The sequence below is a fragment of the Lissotriton vulgaris genome, unplaced genomic scaffold (assembly GCF_964263255.1).
Source record: "Lissotriton vulgaris unplaced genomic scaffold, aLisVul1.2 SCAFFOLD_1590, whole genome shotgun sequence".
In the NCBI taxonomy this organism is placed as follows: domain Eukaryota; kingdom Metazoa; phylum Chordata; class Amphibia; order Caudata; family Salamandridae; genus Lissotriton; species Lissotriton vulgaris.
The window spans coordinates 251,405-270,433 of NW_028248079.1; the positions used below are offsets into that span (position 1 = coordinate 251,405).

Genomic DNA, 19,029 nt, shown 5'->3' on the forward strand with positions numbered 1-19,029 from the left:
GCAAAGGCTGGCAGTCACTGAGCATGAAAGGAGTAGAGGCTGTCTTCCATTAAGAAACAAGCATTGGCAAAACCAATAGGTCTGGCGCTGTTTGGCTGTGCCAATATCTGTTTTGTCATGGCTTTTCAAAAACGTTATTGTTTGGGTCTGCAGGCCAGCACCAATATTAAAAAAAACAACTGGCATACAGCAAAAAAGAAAAAGTGACCTAAAAAACATACATCACCACCATAGTAGTTTGTGACACATAAAGGTTCTTCTTTGTAAGCAGAAGAACTCCATGTGGAAAGAACTAAATACAATCACTCACAGCAAAGTTAGCTAATGGCTGAAGTGGACTACTCCACTGCCCCCTGGTGTATGCTGTAGTGGGCAGAAATGATGTGAATATCACAATGACAGGCCAATGGATGAAGAGGGCTGGCTAAAAGCCCTTTATTTAAGTACATTATATAATTAATATGAGTAAAATCAAAAGGTTTTGGTTAATGCCAGACCCAATGCACAATCATCTTAGATGTGAAGGTACTACATAACTATCTTCTGTTGCCAATTTATCCCTATTTGTTTTTCTTAGGAAGGAGTGCTTCTTCAATAATTACTTCTCTTATTGATAAAAACAAAGATGTTACTAGAGAACAATGTGATTGCGCTCCTCAAGGATAACTTGGCCCTGTCCAAGATTCAGCCTTGGGCAATGCAGATCATTGTTAACTTGTGTTACCAGAATTACCAATACTGTAAAAAATATTGTATCCCTCAGATACATTTTGAAAGGTCAAACCCGCCGATATTTATAAGAACAAAAATCCCTTGTAAATACCAGGACAGTGGTAATTAGACGCAAAAAGCCCCCAAATCTGCATGTTAGTCCCCATTATAGGGGAAAAACACAAAGTGGACTTGTTGACACCACACTTATACTCTCAGTGCTAGCGATGTCTTGCAGTCACAGGCTTCTCAAGGAGGTTAGTTTGGAGGTAGTCAAGCTCAGCCCGCAACATCATCCCCAGCAGTGAAATACGGTCAATGTCCAGCCCAGTGCTTCTCATTCTAAAAGACAAGAACTCTATTATGCAGAAAGCAGAAATACTATATACTTTGATGATATAGTAATCTCCGATTCATGGGGTGAGTCCTACATGTTTCAAAGTGGATCTGCTCCCTCTATGAGCTATGCTCCTTTCCCCTTTGTCAATGGGTTTTTAGGGTTCCTGGCATAGCTTCAAATAAAGTACTGCAAGCTGCCCCACCTTTTTAAGAACATAAAGGCCCTGATCCACAGAGCTAACTTACACTTTTGAGTAAGTTTACTACTTTTTGGCTTTTCACAAAGTAAGAGTGCAAATTTACTCCAAAAGCCTAACTTGCATGTCTCTACCAATCTGAAAGGACTTGGAGCTATTCACAAACCGCAGGGGTTATTCACAAAGGTAACTTACACTTTAGTAATTTAAATAAATATATGTAATTTACTCTTACGATTTGGAGTAATCGGTCGTAGCAGCACAGGAGAGGAGCCTTTCCCACATGGCACGCGGCAGACCCACTGGATGCAAAAAATTGGTGGCCAAGCAGCAAGTCCTGTGAAAGGGTGTGGCAGGTGCTTTTGGCATTGGCCTTCTTCTAGGCTCCATCGTCGGTTGAGGTGGCTGAGCCTGGAGGCTTTACCAGGCCAGGTGCTTAAACTGCAGTGAGTCTCCTGGGGTCAGTCGTTATGGGAACGCACGAGGCAGAGGCTGTCCACTTCTCCTTGTGCAGGATTCTGGCTATTGCAATACACTCCCAGGCGCTGCCAGGGAAGCAACAGCAGTGATCTGATTGGGCACCGAGGTCTTCAGTGCCTCAGCTGTCAGGCACTATTGTTAGCATTCAGACAGACTCCACCCCCCCCTCACGCCCTCCCCCACCACTTATCTAGGCTTCAGTTAAGGCCACCGATTGGGCAAATCTGGAGCCTTGGTGGTGACAAGGGAATAATGAGATCAGTCAAAACACTTTGGCGGCATCACAGTTCTTCCAACAACGCTGCACAGACAGATCAGTGATCCCGATCTAGTCAATCATGTTAGATGACAAGTCCCTATTGGAAGGAACCCTACGCCACAGCAAATACTAATGGCAATTACTACAGTCACTTCTGCTGTCAGCTTCTCCTCCAGGTTTGGCACTTTCTTCCCAATAGCACATGCAGGACTCCTTGGTTCTCAATACAAGTTCAGCATTTTCTCCTTCAGATCAGACTCCAGGTGATGTTCCCTCACTTCTGTGGAGGTGGTTGACAGATGCGCAAAACCCTTGGTTGCGCAGAAGTCCTCTGAGTGCGCTGCAGAGTATCACTCGGTTGAAGAGAACTTGAAACTGGAATAACAAGTGGGTCAGCGACTTCCACTGTTTTATGATTTTTGTCAGAGGTTGTGGATTTCAAAGCTGCCTTCACAGAACAGTTTTGCATTGTTTGCTTTTTCAAGTCCCCCTGCTAAGTGATCTTCCTGACCTAGCCGGTATCTCAAGTGATGCACAGCAAGGCAGTCTCCAGGTGGAGCACACACCACAGAGAGTCAAAAGAGGTGTGAGTAGGCGGCACTCTGCCGGTTTATATTAATTTCTGACAGAGATCAGGTAGTGATGCAAAGGTTTACTCCTCTTCAAACAAGGCCGTCCTCCATGACAACAAATACTGCAGTCCTCACCCTTCACCACTGCCATCCACCAAATGGCAATTACAGGGAGATTAACAGCCCTCTGTAAGAAAGGACCTAAACAACTTTGTCAGTGGCAGGTTTCCCCCTCCCATCTCAGGAATGTCAGCAATAACACATTTCAGCTATCCAGAAAAAATAACCTCACCTCCATCACGTACACAGGCCCAGGACAGGAACTTCCAAAATGGAACTTAGAGGCCTGTATCACTCTGGCTCATTTGGACACTCATGTACAGCTTACTAACATATGCACATGCTCAGTGCAGGGTTTCTCGGCCCTAGGATTCCGGATTTACCTTGAGTAACAGTACTTTCAGATGAATCGGCAGGTAAGCTTGATTCAAAGGACACAGATAAAAAGCCATTAGTCACTATAAACATAAAAAATACATGGTATGGTTCCACCACTGCGCTACATAAGTGAAACCCATGACTGGGACTCTAGACCCTCGTTCACATGAGAGCTTGCTTTTGTGCCTGCCCAGGCTTAGGACATGTAAAGAACCTATGTAGTCAAGTGCAGGCCCAATCCTTTGTGCGCATGCTAGATCAGTGGGCAGTGAGCCCAAAATCCAGGATCACAGATTCTCATCGTTTTGGGCACGCAGGACAGGGGACTTGACTAAACATCATGCATGAGACATTCCCGTCTCAACAGAGGTTGAGATACAAATACCTCAAACTGAAACTCGACATAATACACGACTAAGGCACTACCGTAATTCCAGTATGGCCACCTGGGAACATGAAACACACACACAAACATCCTGGCGAGTACGGTTTAACATGACTTCTCCACTAGGAACAACGCTTTGGCGTAATGGGGGAGTTCTTGATTGCTAATGAGAAAAGGTCAGATGATCATGGTGGGCCACCCAGAGGAGCCAGGAGGGCCAACCGCTAGAGGACGGGCAGGTGCTCTCACAGACTGGACACATCATAATGAGGAGGAAGGCGAAGCATGGCTGTAACATGTCAGTTACCAAACCACATGCACTGAGTGACAAAAGCTGAGAGACAGTCAAGGAAAAAAAATATAAACTGGATCTGGGAAGAACACATCACAGTAAAACATACCTCGAAAAGATCTGAGGTGCCAAAAGTTCACAGAAGGGTTTGAAGGTGAGAACAGAGGATCTCATCAACAGAATATATTGTGATGAAGGATGACACTTGAAACAGAGGTAGCATGTAAGAGCAACTATTCCTTGCTCCTGGTGCTTCTCACAGAACAGATCAACTGATAGAATTTAGTCACTCCTGTAACATCCTACACCAACATCCCAAATTATTAGAGTGCCCAACACGGGCGATAAATTACTTAAGGGTTATCTCACACATCTTTCGAACAGGTCATAATATGGTATCACAGTCAACAACTAATGTCATGCTCAGCATTTGAGCAACATATGCAATAAACACAGATCACAGCAGCCTGTGTATGGGATCCTATTGGGAAGAACTGTACTGTACACACTGCCTACTGTCTAATTTCACAATCTAATGATTTTTTTTTATTCAAATGTTTTGCATGTGCCCGTGACAGAAGCCACTTCCTACCACTGGTAAAAACTAGGGAGGAAATTTACAAGCAAAACTGTTGCTTTCCCCATCATTGAAATATCCACGTCTGTGGAAGGTTTGGATCACCTGCTAGCTACTCAATAGTGGTCTTTATTAATAGTTGCTTTGCACACTTCTAGGCCATGCCCCCTAAGGTGGGTGATCGTATGAGAGCTTAGAGAAAGGATGATAAAACCTCTTTGAAGAGGTTTGATCTGGGGACAACTTTTTTCAGAGCTCAGCATAGATCTCGACCTCTTTCCATGTTTGTTGTGGTTAAAACTGGATTCTGGGGGCTGTGGCCAGGGGTCGAAGATAGAAGATGCTTAGTCACGGAGCACTCCGTACTGACCCCAAAATGCAGTCCTCCCAGCAGCTGGAACACCATCCAGGGGGCCTGATCTCTAGGGAGATCACACTTAGCCCTGGTGTTTGGGGAGGCCCACTTGTCTGAACGTGGGCCCTGCCATGGGGTCGAGATTGAGGCCGTCAGAGCAGCGACTGCTCGATGTGTGCACCGTGAATGCACACATCTAGCAGTCGCAGCTCTGACGGCCTCTCCAGGTAACTATGGAAGTGGTGGTCTGTCAAGTGCATGGCCCTCCTTGCTGTGCACAATCGAGACTCGACTTTGATCGACCAGCCACATTGCGGAACCCACATTGAAAAGAGCTCAGGTGGTTCCCCTCGCATATTAGCATCGGAGGCACCAATGACAGAACTACTTCAGGATGAATGTGTGTGACTGGGGACACCATGATTCAGCACTTATGATCCTGAGCGGGGGCCCGGTCAAGCACTCCTTGCCTAGCTATCAGGGTCCTGGTGACCTGGGTTCATGGAGGGCCCATACATTTTCAGGGTGCAGCAGTCAGAAGCATACCTCCTCAGCACCACTTATGAAAAGACTGCTACTTGATGCCTGAGACCAAGGTGGCCACCCACACTACATATATCAAGCCCCAGGGGGGACCCCACCCAGGGAACACAGATCCAGTTTAGAGACTAGGTGCTTGTGGGAACTGAGGTGAGGGTCTAAACTCAAACTGCGCAATATTTACGCTTACACACCTCAGAACCAACAAGTGTGCCTACAGGGAACCATGTAGACCAGCTAGAATAACTGTCTCAGTCTCAAGCACCCAGAACCATTACCTACAATAAACCTACTCATGGTCTGCCACATTCCAGATGTTGCCCCCTGTGACCTCGAACATCCGGCATCTAGACAGGGGTGCTGAGGGAGTGGTAAGTGACGATCTCCCACCAGCCCACCGGCATGCTTTGGGGAGGGGCTTTGGTTTGAATAAAGGTGGCGACATGAAGATCACCCCCCAGCGGCGCTGCTTTCATCAAAATGTTGGAGAGGCAGGGCTAATGCCTGACCACACAACTTTAGACCTGATCACCTAGACCCAGATTAGTTTTCTAACCCAGGACAGCAACAGAGGTATGTAGCCATATGGGGAAAGACAAAGAATGAACTAACCATGAAATATCTATTGCATCCGCCTAATACGTGTGGGAATGTCATGGGGGATAGAAGTGGCTGAGGGGCAGCCTCTGGTTGCTAAATGTGGGGTGAATCCCGACCAAGGCATCAACAAAGATTGCTCCCTACAAAACATCTGGGAAACTAAGGTTGACATCCAAGCGATCAAACTGTATCTAAGCTGTGGCCTCCAAGACATTTGGGAACTGCATCGACAGGTCTCCACAAGCAAGGGGATGACTTCGACCACATGCAGCAATGTATTGTCGCACTCAGACAGCACCATATCATCCTTCAGGAGAAAAGCGAAGGCATCAAGAACAGATCGCAATGAAATAATATCTGCATCCAGAGAATATCCGTGGAGATACTGAGCAGTGACCTATCAGAATATGTCCAGAACTTATATGACAAACACATGATCCCTAGCACCCATATCAGACAAATGAAAAGCAAGAACGTCTAGAAGAACAGTAACAAACAGAAAAACTCAAAGCAAGGCAGTGAGGAGATTGCTGCAAGTTAGCATACTGAGCAATTTGCAACATGTCCAGGAATGGCCTGGATTCTCTACCTCCCATTTAAGATCCAGATGAACTATAAAATGAGATAGGTGAACGGCTGTTGTGGTGGTACGCAAATCTTGACCTTAGAGAGCAGTCTGACTGTCGGGCTGGAGTGGAGATGCCTGGGTGGTGACTAGCAGATGAAAGTCGACAGGGCTGTGCCATTTCTTCTTGGTTTGTTTTTTAAGTTTTGGAAGGAGGATATGAAAAAGGGAGGTGAAATTATCGAGATCTTACACCTGCCAATACAATCCACTTCACAGCTTACTACATGGCGAGAGAGCTATGGTGCTCTAAGGTCACTATAGTCTTTTGGTGTGGGGGGGAGGGCAGTGACATCATTAACTAACCCACACATGTCCAGGTATGCAAGCAAACAGAAATGTCTGCCTCTTATCATAAAAGTTAGCACCTCATACGATAGTGCCCGCAATGGCTAGAACCCTATAATTGAAGTTTACTACATATAATGTTCGGCATGTTAAAGATTTGAATAACCTTAAAACGTGTTTGAGTGTTCTTGGGTACGCACAAGATCAGTAGCTGAAATATGCCACTGACAAGAGACCCACCTGTTAAAACAAAAGACCATCACAGACTTAGCTATATGCATTTCCCTGTACAACACCATGTGGTTGCCCCCAAGAAGACATCTGAAGTCGCCATACTAATCTGTCATACATATACATTTTTGGAGAGGGCAGTTAAGATAGGCAAACTGTCGGCTGATCCTAGTGGTTGAATGGAAATACTGATTACAATAACAACTATTTGCACTTCAATCTTAGGACATGTTTGGACTTAGGACAAGAGAAATTACTCACCCCAACAATACACAAGATGGCTTGCATATCAGACAATCCAGTAATAATTAGGGTTGGTGGTTTAAATGTGTGATGCATTACACACAAGCCAAATCACACCAATAAATGGGGGAGGAGGGGGTTGGGCACCAGTCTTATCAGCATCACCCTACTCAATGCCCTGGTATTAGTCGATTTGTGATGCCACAGACATCCATTAAAGACAAACTATTCCCATTTCTCAACTGCCAACCAGACATATGAATGCACAGATCTATGCTCCACATCTTGAATCCAGAGTAGTGCATAGGATTCAAGAAGTAGAGAGGAGGCCACAAACTGGTTTGGCCCATGATCCGATACAGATTACAATTGAGTGGCCAGAGAAGTGCAGAAGACCTCTGGCACCTAAACCACTCATTCCTAAAGGACTAGGTCACCCTTGATGAAGTACAAGAAACTATAAAGGAGCACCTTACATTAGCTGTCAAGCTTAACTAGAGGGTGATCTGGGATGCCCAACAAATGATTGTAAGGGGGACACTCATTCAGGGCTAGTTGTCTCCACAGTACAGACATGTGTATTTCTTTGGGGAAAACTGATACCCCTGGAACAGAAACCCCAAGCAAGCCCCTCTAAGAAAACAGGGAGCCATTTGGCTTCTATAAATGGGTCAACCATGCACTCTAGAATATGATAAAGCCAACTACATCCTCTCTACATTTGGAGCTCGGTTTCATGAGGGAGGCAACAAAGCAGGTACTTTGTTTACGAATACACTCCGAGCTGTACAAGCGCAGATTCATTGGGGAAATCCAAGATACTACAGGGGAAATATAAACGGTCAATGTTGGCTAACTGTGCACATTTCACACATATGCCTAGAAGTTATATGTGGGGTCCCAGAGAGATCCAGCAGCAAAATACCATCATACTTGCACTCAGTCTCCGACACTGGAGGCCGAACAATTGGACGAGTCCATTTCGGTTAATGATGTCCTTACGGTGATTACAAATCTGAAGCTGGGCAAGATGGTCATGTATTAGCATTTTTAGAACAATTCACATCCTTGTTGACACCACTTCTTGCTGAGGTCTTTAACTGCCTAAACTGGCTCGAGGGGCTGCCCCACTCTGTGGCTGAAAGCAACAATCGGCCTGATTGTGAAGCCGAATAAAAACCCTTCCTCATTCACATCATGTTGCTCAATATACCAGTGCACTCTACCTAAAAGGCCTAAAGCAGAAACATCACAAGGGGGCAGAGCTTTTGTCTCTAGACGCAGAGAAAGCATTTGACAGGGTGGATTGAGGCATGATGAGGCAGCACTTGCCAGATCCTGTATTGGGTGTAAATTCAAAGGCTGCAATGACGCACTCTACATTTCACCCTGGCCAGAGTACGAGTCAATGGTAACACCTCCCTAAGGATAGAAATCCAGAGGGGTACAAAACAACACTGAACCTCTCTCCTATCCTCTTTGCAGTCTATTTGTAACCACTCCTGCAAAAGATAAGGGAGCAACAGCGAATTAATTACCTAAATTTTCAACAAACTAAATTTTTGGTGTGAGCCTTTGCTGAATATATTTTTCTATATCTCACCACACTTAGACACTCTCTGGCGGAATTGATCACGCTATAAGAGGAATACCACACACTGGCAGAACAATGCAATCTTCACAAATCTGAGTGACTGATACTAGCAGGGAGGCAAAAATTGACTGCAACCTTCTAGGTCAAGACTTCCTTCAGATGGCATCTAAATATCTATTTGGGGATTTTTCTAACTCCTCACCACTATTCCCTGTAAGGTGCGCACGTGCACGCACCTTTGTCCTTCCGAGCGTGCAGTGCTGTGTGTGAAGCACACACACACAGCACATCCCGGGAGAGCAATTGTGCGCCGAAAGGCAGAAAAAGCTCATGCACTTGCTACCTTTCTTTTCTAACTAGAGCGCGGGTTCTGGGCTGATTGTGGACCTTTTGAAAGTATTTATGTCATTCACAGCGCCCGTCAAGGGCTGTATTTAACATAAATACTTTAAATAGGCAACAAATCAGCCCCACTGATGCCCTCTGTGTAGAAAAGTAATGCAGCAAGTCTACAAACACGATGTGTGCTTTCAGAGTCACCTGAAAGCACACGTTTGTGCTTTTGAACTTGATGGGAGGTGAGTAACACGGATGGGGAAGGTGTGTGGGATAGGGAAAATAAACTGATTGTGTGGGTGGGAGGGGGAAAGAAAATGGGTGGGTGGGAGGACGTAAAGAAATAGGGATGCAGGTGTGTGGGGAAAAAGAAATAGTGTGCTAATGTTATTTAATTAAGCATGAGTGGAGGCTACCTTTCAGTGTTCGGTTACAGGAAAAGAAACTAGAATAAATCTGTTAAATAACGTATTAAAATCAGTGTTAGTTAAAATAACAAAGCACTCTATGTACAGTGCCTTAATTATCAGATTATTTTCAGTTATGCTTTGTGATACAGACTTATTAGTTAAAGAATTAATTGGCTAGGATTTTAATTTGTATATCCAATAATCCACGTAATTGATCAATCCTCTGGATATTTGTGTTCTACCAGAATATTGAGTTTTTAATATTGTCATCCCAAACGTTTGTGGTCAAAATATTACCTACAGTATACCGTGAAGATTTGTCTATGAAGGTTAGCATGGATTTACTATTCTTATCTCCACATATATGTACTTTGACGATATCAGAACATGTAAGCATGGATCCAAGAATCGAACATCTATACGTAATTTATATATATAGATATTCTCATATAAAACCTGAGCATTTTGCACTTTGATTAATCGTGTGTGTTTTAATGGGTTTGACAGAAAATAGTTTCATTGGAAGACTAGATTATGATTCAAGTTCTGTAAAACAAGATGCCACTTCCAGAATGGCAACTTTTCAGTACTTCTCCAAAACCTCTTTGTGTTTTCAGCAGCAACCTATTTATCTAAAATGCACTATTTATCTTGTTTTCTTGATTTAGATTAATTATTTTAGGGGATCATAGTTAATATTTAGTTTTACTGATCTCGCTAATAAATATGTAAAGTGCTACTTTTCTTGATGGATATTATCACTCTATAATTCTCTAAAGAAAATTCCTTAAAATCATAAAAACTTAGTTTATTCATACAAACACAAAACACACCTACAGAGTACCACAGCCCACTCATCCCGGCTCTGCTGCCACACATTTCTTAAAATACTGTTCACTTTTCAGAAAGTGCAGATTGTATCCAGTGCTTGTGTTTAAGTAGATTTTCTTGCATGTCTAGAAAACATTGGGATTGTATTGTAACTTTGCTCCCCTGTATATTTGTCACAGACACCAATTGTCTGCCAGTAAATTGAACTTAAGTTTAGATGACGTTTACACGGTAGACGTACTTACATTGCACATGTTTGCAAACAAGGGCTTAATGAGAGCTGGCCTGACAGCTACATGAAAAATTCCCAACTATCTAGGATGTCTAAGATGACAGCTTCAGACCTCGAGGTTTGCGAGAATGCCACATCACACCTTTTGGCTGACCTTTTCGGCGACGCCCTAGGATACATCACATTCGATTTCCAACAATGCTGTGCGCATGAATAGTAGAAAAACTCTGCGGTAACCAAATACGTATGAACGCACCACTTTGAAAACTGATACTGCTAGAAGGTGGTAGGACACTTTCTGTTGGAAATGTATATTTAATTTAAAGCATTTCTTTTACTGCATTAGCACATTCTAGAATATTGTGATACACAAAGACCTGGCGTTTCCTCTTTACTTTCCTTTCCCTGACTTCAAAATGAGAGGATTTTTTTCTGTTAATGTCCCAGTGCTGCTTGCCTGTGCCCCAACTCCTTCCCGCTTTGCTACTTGAGCGGTCCCCCCCCCCTGCCTCATCGCTGTTTGCCCCTCCCTGCTTGGCCCCTCCGTCCATCATTGCTTGCCCCGTCTCACTCTCCCAGCCACTGCATGTTTTTTCGATTTTCTTTCTTCTGGAATTTCACTCCATCCATGCATGGCTGTTCAGAAAGCCCCATTCCTCTTGGATTAAGTGCAAAGCATCAAATAAAACATGGACTGTTTCTCTTGTTAGAGGAAATCAGCTCCTTTCCATTGAGTTTTTCTTGAAGGCTGAATGTGTGCTTTTTGTTGCTGTGGTTCGAAAATATGTGGCTGCTTTTGCTAAGATTCCAAAACAGCAGGCATCTCTACATGAAACACTATTCCTGTGAGAACACTACAATCTAACCTACAACAACGCAAATCTAATTCCTAATTTTATAAGATGCCTACTGCAGTGATTCACCGTCAAGTAATGCTTACTCAGCACCTTCAATGCATTTTTCGCATAATTATGGACTTGCTGCATTTGTCACATAATCCATCATCTACTGCATAGTCTGCAGATTTTAACAAAAAAAGTAGTTTTTAGTTGTGATGGTTCAAAAGTTACTAAAAACGCAGCAACACATGTTGCCACACAATGGAAGGCCCTTTGCAAAGGATACTTATCTCTATCTTAGGGTACTAAACTGATACTAGCGGGATGCAACCTATACAAAGACGATGTTAATAAGTATAACAAGCATTGGCAAAGTCAATAAGTCTCTGCAATGCAAGAGCTATTGGCATTGTCCAAGAAATGCAGCAAGTCTACAAACACGAGGTGTGCTTTCAGAATCGTCTGAAAGTACACGTACGTGCTTTTAAACTTCTTTTCTAAATAGAGCGCAGCTGTGGGGCTGATTGCCTTCTGAAAGTATTTATGATAAATGTAGCCCTTGATTCGCACTGTGATTAACATAATTATCCTGAAAAAAAGGCCCACAATCAGCCGTGCTGCAAGAAACCTAATGCATCAAGTTTAAAAGCACAACTTGTGCTATTAGATGATCCTGAAAGTACACGTTGTGTTTGTAGACTTGCTGCATTTCTTTTCTCAATGCAGCAAGGCTGCGGGGTGATTGTGGGCCTTTTGAAAGAATTGATGTAAATCACAGCATCCGTCATGGGCTGCATTTCACATAAATCCTTTCAGTAGGCAAAACATCAGCCCCTTTATTTAGAAAAATGCAGCAAGTTTTATATAGTGTGAACTCAATCCAATAGTATTGGAGCGTTCTAAATGATTTTTTTTTTTTTGGTATGCATGGGGAGATTAATTGATTTGTCCAGACTCACAGGATGTTAAGCTGACCTGAGGCTCAAAATCCACCTCCTAGGTTGGCAGCTCGAGCATTAAGCCACACCTCTACCACAAGCGAGAAAGCATTTTCAATATTATATACCACTTTATGCAACAAACAACCATTGACAAAGCCATTGACAAAGCCAATAGTCCTGGCTTGTAATGTTAATTGTAATATATATCTGGATGCAATGACAGAAGCAGCAACATATCAGTCGGGTGGCACACTATGCTAAGCACACATTTTTAGATTAGTTGCTTTTAAGCCACGCCCTTAATTGCATCGGTCACACCCCTTTGAGAGACCCCCTAGTTATTTCATCCCACTTAAAGCCCTGGTCTACACGCACGGTCGGGTAGCCTTGGCTGCAACACATAGAGACCTTACTCTGCTGCACACAGAGGAATAAAATTAGAGGGAGCTTTGCTCCTGACTTGTATGAGTGTTCCAGGAGCAATTCTAAGGTTTTACTGATGGCAACTAAAGCTCTCCTGAACTTGTGGCATAATCACCATTTATCATGGCTGTGGAGGACAGCTTCACTTAAAATGTTGATCCTCCCAAAGATATTATACATCTTCCCGGTCCTACCTCTCCCGCTTATTAAGGGTGAGATTTCACAGCTATAACACACGTGCAGTGCCTTTGCATAGGGTGGGGAAAAATTGTGATTACATAAATGAGCATGCATGACACATCCTAGATAGCGAGGACTGGGCTTGTTAGATATACGCCATTACTTTGACACACCTTAGGTACACTATGTGATCAAGAGACTCCTGTGAGAAAAAAGACACCATGTGGAGCTTTAAAGTTCTCAATCTAACAGCCCGCCCACTAGGGGAGGTTCACTAGTTCTCTTAGGAACAATGATGTTAGAACATATATTTCTCTTCCTTAACCAGGGTAACCCTGGGGTGTTTCTGATACCTCGACTTGTACCATAATGGGAAAATGTGTGCTTTTGATGATATCAAAACTACATATCAAATCCAGAGAGAGAGAGAGAGAGAGAGAGATAATGTTACTTTCAATCCAGGCACTGGGTCACACATAAAGTATGGTGCCACAAGGATACCAACAGCATTTGGAAAACCTTCACCACAACAAGGCATTTAGCCTCTAGAGTCTATTGTATAGTCAGTGCTCGACCCCCACAGTTAGACTTCTTGTATCATAGGTAAGGGGAGAAAGATCTCTACATCACTCTAGATCCTAAGCTTTTGAATGCCACCCATACATGGGCAAACACTTTAGCACACCATGTACAGGGGCGAGAAATGCTTAACAAAATCTTATACCTCTGGCACTAGACCCGTCACAAGTGCATTTAGTAGATAAGATATGCCCTAAGAACTGTTGAAGGCAATGTGGAGAACTGGGTACAATTATACATATGTCCTGGACATGCTCAAGGAGTTCTGGGAGAACATGCTAAATAGCATATGCCAAGATAAGTGCAACGAGGTAGTCAGAAGCCCAGCGTCAATCTTTTTAGGAGTCCACGTAGTTGCAACATATCAATATACTTAATCAGAGGGGAAATAAATTCTAATTTTCTACCTGCTCCTAAGCAAACCATATTCCGGCTGCGAGGTAAGGCTACTTCAGAACAGTGGCTCATGATACTTTGGCAACTACTTGTCTTTAGGAAATAAGCATATGATTTTAAATGAGAGGCCCACACATTTAACAGAATGTGGGAAGCCATACTTACATTGCTAAACAAACAGAAAAGAGACTTGACCATTCCTAAAAGAATTGCAGTCCCAGGCCTTCTGGACAATGAAATGTATATGCTAGCAGGAAACTCAACATAAAGGGTTTCTCAGGGGGAGGGGGAGGATGTGATTTGGACTAGCTATATACTACAACACTGTGTCACTGGGGGAAGTTCTGGGGGATAAATGCGGGGGGTGTTTAATCTACGTGTGTGGTAGGTATGCTTGCACCACGTTATGTATTATGAAAACTAAATGTAAAATGATCGACACCTGAAATTTGCTTCTGCAGCCTGATTTGCCTTGCTTCTTCTCATGTTGTGGTTCTGCAGGGAAGGTGAAACTAAAGCCAAGGCCCTCGTCGGCTTTTAAGGTCAGTACAGAAAATGTAGAATTTTACTTTCATAACAACTTGAAGCCTGTAAAGGTCTATCAGGACTAGAGAGAGGCATTCCAATTTCTTTATAATGAAGCACGGTACGGCTGCTCGATTTTGTGTTCTCTGTAACACTGCAACCTCTTCAATGTTCTGGCACAGACAATGTTCAATAGGTTGTGATGGAGCAACAACAGGATCTTCTCAGTAATATGAATCAGAACTTGATAATTTGAACACTGTGTTGATTTAAGTGGCAAGGCAAAGCTTTGCATTGCACCACAGTTCTAGGTTTTTTACGGCACGAGTAGGAAATACAAGTCTCATTGTTTTGGTCAAATGGCTAGCACACTGTTAACTGAGGGATCTCCCACATATTTCAGTCTTATAGCTGTTCAGTCAAAAAAAGGTCCCTATCATTCCACAGTACATATGTTTCAGGAATGTGTACATATGTTTCAGGAATGTAAAGATGTTTTTGTACTGATCTTCTAGGTTGTCGAGATATACATGAAGTTGAATATCTGTGTTTGACAGACCTGCCTAATGTACACTGACCACTACTTAAGCCAAAAATCTATGTTTGAAAAACCTTTGAGGTTCACACAGGCTATGGTCTTGACAGTGGTCAGTGATTACTTCTTACAGACAAAACATGGACTGCAATTGTAATCTATGGTTGGTGGCCTAAAACTTCAATCTGCATGAAAGTGATGGCAGAAGAATCTGACTGGTAAGCTAAGGATAAAGGGAAGTTGAACTCCTTTAAGGACCACATTGAATGATCTACAAAGCTAAACAATGTTTCACTAAGGTTATCCTTTGCTCCCCTTTGGCAGGTTTGCCCAAACCACATGGCAATTGCCATAGAAATGTGTATCAGGTGTTGTGTATAAAAAAAAACCAAACAATCACATCAATGAAATAAAGAATGTATTTTATGAAAACGATCATAATATTTGCCAATAGAGCATCTTTTTTTGCTATCTACCCCCTTGAAGATATATAAGATTATAGCTTGTGGGGGAGCTGTGTACGGGGCAGAGTTATGGGGGCACTGTAATCTTAACACCCTTGAAAAAATTGAAATTGTCTTTATAAAGACTCTCTTGAGACACCCCACTAGTGCACCGACGCTGCCAATTAAACTTGATATAAACCAAAGATCAATTTCTGGCATTGCCATGTTGAGACCTATCCAATATTGGATACCGCTGTGGCCCAACGAGGATTTAGGTCCCTACAGGGATTGCATTAGAGTCATATTAGATGAACACCATTTTGGGAAGATCCCCTGGCCTGTCCATATTAAAAATGGGCTATTCAAGTTGGGTCTGGAAGGTTTTTGGCTGCAGCCTTCTGCATTACCCCAAAACATCCTTTTGGAATTTTGTACTAGGTGCAAAACTTTCTGCTACATCCCCCAGTACCGTGGTAGACTCCTTCATGTTTGAATGTGTACCTGAGTATGAGCAATACCTGAATATGGTTATTAACCCTGCTACATGTGCACTTTATGTAAAATTTAGATTGGGCATCTTACCGTTGGCCATGTTTACTCACTCCTGGGCAAAAAAGGGAGACATATTGAATCTTTGCCAGATGAGTTGTCAAGTACCAGAGAATATGGAACACTTGTTATTTTTCCGTAAGGCCTATTCTAAACAGTGAACATGCTAGATTATTCCTCTTTGTAAACTTCTCGGTTTTAGGGACCGAAACACAGCTCTTAAGAGTTTTCAAAATCAACACTGGAGACTGTGTGTCACTAGATACTTGTCGGCAATATGATATATCAGTTTGAATTATTTTTAAAACAGTAAGCATATCTCTTGCACACTTAATGTCCTGTCTCAACTGTATTTATGATTGGTTTTGAACACTTTTGATTGAGGATTTTACTTGACCTCTTAGCAAACCGTTTTAGCTTTGGATGCTTCTTTTTAATATCTTGTATCACTTTTTAATATACTATTATGGATTTTAAACCATGATGAGATACGTATTGTTGGACTGTAATTTCCCACACGATTTTGTATTACCCAATTTATTTTTGTTAATGAATTTGTATTTTTATATTACATCTCTATTCTAAATGTTTTACATTGTACCTTTCATGGTTCTAATCAACCGAAATAAAGGAAATATGATGAAAAAAATAATGTTCAACCAAATTTCGTTATAATTGTGTAAGAAAAATACTTTAAAAATTGAGAAAAATGAGTTAAGGGAGAAATATGAAATATATGTACTGTTATCAAAAGTGTTCACTAATTGGTGAGGCTTTGGTACAGCGAAAGATGGATGCTCCTCTTGAGAGCTCCCAGCCCCAGAAGACACCGTTTGGTGAGTCCTTGCTGTCAAGGGTGCAAAATCACATTACAGTATGTGACATCTACAGTAGAACTCGAACACTGCTTAACAAGTCTTGTCTTTGGGACCTATTGACTTTGTCGATGGTATTTGAATTCCTGTACAGCATTGATAAAGAATTTTAAAAAAAAACGTCATTTTGTAAGGGCTTGGACATACAAATCGATGCTGGGGGCTTTTACCCTTTTTATTTAGCGAGCAGAGTTTGAACAGTAAATACATTTAAAAAACGCAAAAGGCGTTTAAAGAAAAGTGGGTTAAGTGAAGCAACACAGGGGCTCGAGTGAGGGGAAAAGACATGGATGACGTAGGAGGGGGAAACAATATAGAGAGTGTGTGGGTGGGGTATAGAAAAGCAATCTGGTGATGGAGAAAGCAAGGTGGTGCACAGGGGGAGAAAAGCGGAAGGCTAAGAAAGAGCGTGCGAAGGGCAGCAAATGGGGTGAGAACAATGTTGACCTGGACGGAGAAGCACACAGGCAAGAAAACAATGCAGGGTGAAGCACACGAGGGCGAGGGCATCATGGGGGGGGGGGTTGGGGTTTAAAAGCACACAGGTGAGAGACAGCAACATGGGAACATGGGGCACAGATGGGGAAGAGAAGCACATCATGGAGACAGCTGGAAAACACATGCACTCTTATGGAGTGGTTAAAGTGGTTAAGTCAAAGAAAAACTTAGATCCCCAAAAGTAAGCAGTGGATGGACACCAGCACATTGGTAATGCTTCAGGGGTGGGAAAAGGATAAAGATGCACTAGGCAAGCCACAAAATAAGAAGCAGGCACATGAGAGTGACATTAAAGCTCACCAATGGCAAGCAATTCTCAGGCTGCAAGCCCTTGAAGTTTTTGGTAAGTCCACACAGTATGTCTTTTGCAACCATATATCTGCACTAGCATCAACCTAATACAATTCTCTTCCAACATCTTTTTTCAACACAAGTTAACATAAAATCCATGTTTTTGTTTACTAAGCAATATTGGTTTAGCTCCTCGACGAACTGAATACAAAGCATTGCCCTTTTGAGTTGAATGGAATGGAGAATAAGATACCCATCCAGAGGCTGAACTGCAGAGTGCACAACTTATTAGGAACAATACAAGACTTTGTTTGAGTAATTTCCTCTTGTGAATAAGCATTGATACAGCAAGCACTGGCAAAGCCAACAGGTCATGCCTTTGGGACCTATTAGGGGGAAGCAACACAGAGAGGGCAGAAAAAGAGAAGAGAGCGGCATGGATCTATGGGAAATTCCAAGGCTGAGACAGCCACTATGTATTCAGGGGGTGGGGTGAATAGGAAACAGAAAAGGGCAGTGTATCGTGGACGAGGCACATGGCCAAGAAAGGGCAACACGAGCAGGGTAGGGACAAGAAGTACACAAGGAAAAAAGCTGGAAAACAAGCGAACTTGTGGAGTGCTAAAACAAAAAGAAAAAAATAGCAACTGAAAAATGAGCAGTGAAAGGACACAAGTAATGTGTACATGCTCTAGGGAGGTTCAAACACAAGAAGAGGAATGAAACCCCATACAGAATAACAAATAAGAAACAAGCAAATGAGTGACAATAAATCCAACCAATGGTAAGTAATGGGTAGACCAAAGCCCATAGTAAGCTGAGAATAGGTTGTTTCGCCTACAGAGAGCTTGCACTATTTGGTAGGCAAGACCAAACAAGCATTTGCAATGCAATAGGTCTTGGATTTGGTGGAGTTGCGAGATCTGGTGCAGAGTCATCTACGGGACACTGTTTTAAACATATGTTGAGGACGCAGTCGCCATGCACACGGAGCAGAGGCAAGAAACAATTAAAGCAGGCCATGGTGATATCAAAACAAAAAAAACAACATGAGGCAAGAAACAAAACAAAATAAGCGGGCGCCGTGCTAAAATATAAAGCGCGGTGCACATGCATTTTAAGGTATGTGCAAGGCCGCCCGTGAAAAAACATGAAACTGGGTGCCGTGCTATGCGCCGTGATGGCACAATACAAAATAAAAGCAGTCCCTAACCAGAACATATGAAAACTTGCAGTGTAACAAAACTGTAGCTGGTTGGTACTCCTTGTGATACAAAAAAAGTGATTTATCAGGAGCACCAACCAATAAAAAGCCAGCAAAGAAGGGTGACGCAGGAGTCAGCCTACGGTAAGCAGCAGGCGGGATTACATGCCGTATAGTGACTACAATAGGTCTTGCAGACAGCGAATGCGAGCT

General features: G+C 42.8%; 1 protein-coding gene across 1 annotated transcript in view; it reads right to left on the reverse strand.

Moving 5' to 3' along the window:
• The window catches only part of LOC147664936 (F-box only protein 10-like), a 255,189-nt gene that overhangs the window by 101,095 nt on the left and 135,065 nt on the right, over positions 1-19,029 (reverse strand). The gene's annotated exons all lie outside the window — the stretch shown is intronic.